At 39.9% G+C, this 3,919-nt stretch overlaps 1 long non-coding RNA gene across 1 annotated transcript; it reads left to right on the top strand.

Annotated features, from left to right (window-relative positions):
- Positions 1–203: 203 nt before the first annotated feature.
- LOC127653906 (uncharacterized) lies at positions 204–1,302 on the top strand. Its single transcript, XR_007971879.1, has 4 exons — positions 204–341; positions 429–487; positions 655–713; positions 1,074–1,302. It is a non-coding gene; the product is annotated as an uncharacterized LOC127653906 (long non-coding RNA).
- Positions 1,303–3,919: the final 2,617 nt, after the last annotated feature.

The following is a 3,919-nucleotide window of genomic DNA, read 5'->3' on the forward strand; positions in this document are numbered from 1 at the left end:
GTGAATATTAACTGAAGCTCCTGACCCATATCTGCAAGATTCTATATATTAAACAGCTGCCTCACGATTGGCTGATTAGATAAATGCATAAACAAGTAGATGCGAGTGTAACCGGCAGAGTAGACACTGTCTGGGTGAAGTTTGTCCCTCTGCAGCTACGGTAGCCCCCTGACGTCACTGTGCTCAGCTAGCCGCTGAGTGGCTAACAGTTCATTTGCAGCTAGGCCAGTTTCTATAAAACCGTTTTTACAACGGGCTAAGAGAGATTCTAGGCTATTGGAAAATAGGTGTCCGATCGATTGCCAGACGCTTCCGGGTAGTCGTGCCGTGTACTACTGAAGGTATTTTTGTGTATTTTATTTTGAGTCATGATGTGGGTGTCATTGATGGAACATGATATGCATTTTAATGAGCACATTTGCACATAGGTCTTGGGCAAGGCACCCGCCGGGTAGCTTTATCGCGATTACTACGCAACATCTAAAAGGTAAATGTTTATTGTGTTTCGGGTAGAACCAGTGTGTTCGGACCAATAGCCTTGAACACATGTAAAATGAGTCTGATTGTGTGTCCTGACGTAGTGTATGACTGTGTTAATCCTTAACTCTTAATAGATATTTAATGAATATGCTGTGTGTAACAACTGTTATGTAGGGTTGTGAAGACCGGTGCAAGGGCTGTTTCTCCACTGTGTCATTTTATGTCACATTGAGGTAAAGAAATAGAATGTTTGTTATGAAATGTTTGTTATCCTATGTGACTTATCTGTGCATGTGTATATCAAGCACTCATTTTAATGATTTTGTGTCTGTGGGCAGATTGCTCCTGCTGCTTTGCCTTGCCTATTGTTAAGTGTAAATACACTTAACTATCAATATCGATAGTTTTGCCTTTCTTTTATATTTTCTTTTGTTTGGTTATGTTGCCGTGGCCTTCGCCTAGTGCCTCGTCTGACTGAAGTAGTATTGGCTGTTCCAGTATTTTACATAGTCCTGTTAAGATTTTGCCCAGCTGTATCTTCTATCCACCTTGCTAGAGATAACAACCTTTTCGTCCCTGTCTCTCTCCTCTAGAGTACTAGGGTAGCTGCTCACAGGAGAGGTTCCTGGGTCCGTCTTCGCGCACTGCACCGCGTATTGTAGTGGTAAACCGCACCTCACAGTATTGATTGAATCACTTGCTTGTAGTGCCGGTGCCTATGTGTGTGTGTGCTGGGTGTGTATATGTGTTTGATTTGTAGGCACCAGAGTTCAGAGCACGGTTGGTGAACTTCACGTTTATCCCGGACCGGTAGCCTACCTTGACAGTGAGTCAGTGTTGCCTTGTTGTGTATGGTCAATTATATTGTCTCTAGTAGCAGCCAATACCAGTCTTGGTCTCTTCCTTTAGGCCAAGCCTTTTTGTTTGCACCTACCGTGCCGCTATAATGACCGTGTGGCTCTTTTAATTATATATTTGATTAATAAAGTATTGTTATTTTTTGGAAGCACGTCTCTGTCTAGTCTATCTTGGGTGTATTTCTATGAACCTGCTTGCCTTAGATTAGGTATTTAGCAGGAAAGTATATCTTGGTGTGAGAGGCACCAGGTGGAGTAGTCAAGAACCTTTAAGCCTCGATTTGGTCAAAGTTTCATAAGGTCACACAAGTATATGCACAACAGTCTCTAGAGTACCTAATAAAGTGGCCGGTGAGTGTATATAAAGTCTTTTCTCTCATTCTGTCTTACATCATCAATCAGTGATTTTCTATTTATTTTTTTCATTTCATTTGGAATTGTCATAGAGTTTTTTTTATGTTCAGTTTTCAGTTGCTACAATACTTACTTTCTAATGTCACATGCAATAAAGAGGACTTTGTGGTTAAAGTTCAATAAAAAAAGAAGCATTCTTAAAAATGATTCTGTAATATACAGTAAGTGATGCAATTCAGTTGGTCTTATTAAAATGAAGATTTTTAATATTATAAGTGTTATTTACAAACTGTATATTTGGGTGTCCAGCTGTATGACCCACGTTGCACAAATGCCTGTTTTCCCCATTCTATGTGTATCACTTGATATAAAAACTAAGTAAAAATAAGTTTGTTCTTGTTGTGGTGGGACCATGACAGTCTCCTCTGCACATTAGTTATGTTTGTACGTGTCTTGTGTTTTGCAAGTGCACATGGCTGTTTGATTCTTCATCGCCATGTCTACTAGTGTCTGTTTGGTCTTGCATGCTTGCCAATGGCTTTGTATTTGCCTTGCCATGTGCGTCCCAGACTCCGCCTCCTAATGTTCTCATCACCCTCCCTCATTTATTCCTTGTTATGTTCATTAGTTTCACCTGTTCCTCATGTGTGTTCCTTCAATATATTGTGCCCTTTTTCCTCATGTGCCCACTAGACCTTTTTGTGTTCATGAGTTTGTCAGTCTGTGTTTTCAGTCAGTTCCTGTACTCCTTGGTTAGTCCTTGGCTTTATTTTGATTTATCTACATTTTCCTGATGGGTTTTGTGAGACTCGTCTTTAAAATGACATTTAAATATTTTAGTCTGGCTGAAATCGTTCCAGTCCAGTTTTTGTGAAGTCTGACAAACAGATCTAGATAATGTGACTGTAGCTTGGCTTCGTTCATTATTTATACTTGTTAATCAGACCACAGCTGGCCTCTGCATTTTGATCTTGTGAGGTAATGCACAACTGTATTTAAGAGTTCTTCAGTCAACGTTCTTATATCAAGTGTTCGAATATGCATTGTCATACTTGGCTAGACAGATGCTTCTTTGTGTGGGATAATATTAGTGGTCAAATATGGGTTTTCCAGTGGTGACCCAATTTTTTTGTTTCAGTGGGCCAAACTGCAGCGTGAAACAATGGAAGAGTTGCAAGCATGCACCTTGTTTAGATCTTTTAACCTCACATGGGCTGTTTCTATGGCAACACTTCTCTAGTCTGTGGAAGTGGGTGATAAGGTGCGCAGAGCGCTCATTCTGGATCAGTGAGCCGTGGAGCCACTGTCAATACTATTCTACCCCATCACCACCCTGACAATGAGATTTGGGGACTGTGAAAGAGAAAGACAAATGCAGCGAGATGAGGTGCGAAAAAGAGAGATACCTGTCATAATGTTCCACGTTCAAAGGTGGCCCATGCTTTCTTCAAATAATGTGGCACAGCTGTCCAATGGCATATTTAAAGTCTGCATGAAATAAAAATTTACCCTGTTTATCTCCGTAATGCAGGCTCCTGGTCATAGTGGCCATTCACACAGGACTGCACTATTTTTTTTATTGTTTTGGCAGACATACATCTTTGGCTGTTACAGCTTGCTGTTTTTAAGCATCTTGTGCCATGAGCACCACATTGTTAAGATGTTGTGTCAAGTTAAAAAAGTAAAAAAAAAGTATCAGTATTTTTTCTGATTAACAGTTTTTATTGATTCACACAATTGACAAAGAAAAGAAAAAACATATATTCACAGAATCAACATTTAACCCCCAATAGTCCCTATTCCCCCTCCCAATCCCCAACCACAACCTGACCCACAACAAATATCCCTGTGGTCACACTTGAATACACACACACACACACACACACACACACACACAAATATATATATATATATATATATATTATTATTATTGTTTTAATAAATAAATAAACATAATCACACACAACTACACATCTTTCTCCAGTGCCCCTCCCTGTGAGTCCTATAAGAAGTATCTGCCCCATTTTTTTATTAAATTAATCTAAATTGCCTAGCCTTCTACATTACATTTCCTAGAATGCCACCACCCTCCCCATCTCTGTGCACCACTCTGGAAATGAGGGTGCTTCAGCCGACTTCCCCTAAGAACAATCAGTCTGCCAATTATAACACTGGCTAGGACCCAATTTTTTATATATTAATCCCCTATATTAATGACCGCCTCATTG

Source organism: Xyrauchen texanus, chromosome 13, assembly GCF_025860055.1.
Source record: "Xyrauchen texanus isolate HMW12.3.18 chromosome 13, RBS_HiC_50CHRs, whole genome shotgun sequence".
Lineage (NCBI taxonomy): Eukaryota > Metazoa > Chordata > Actinopteri > Cypriniformes > Catostomidae > Xyrauchen > Xyrauchen texanus.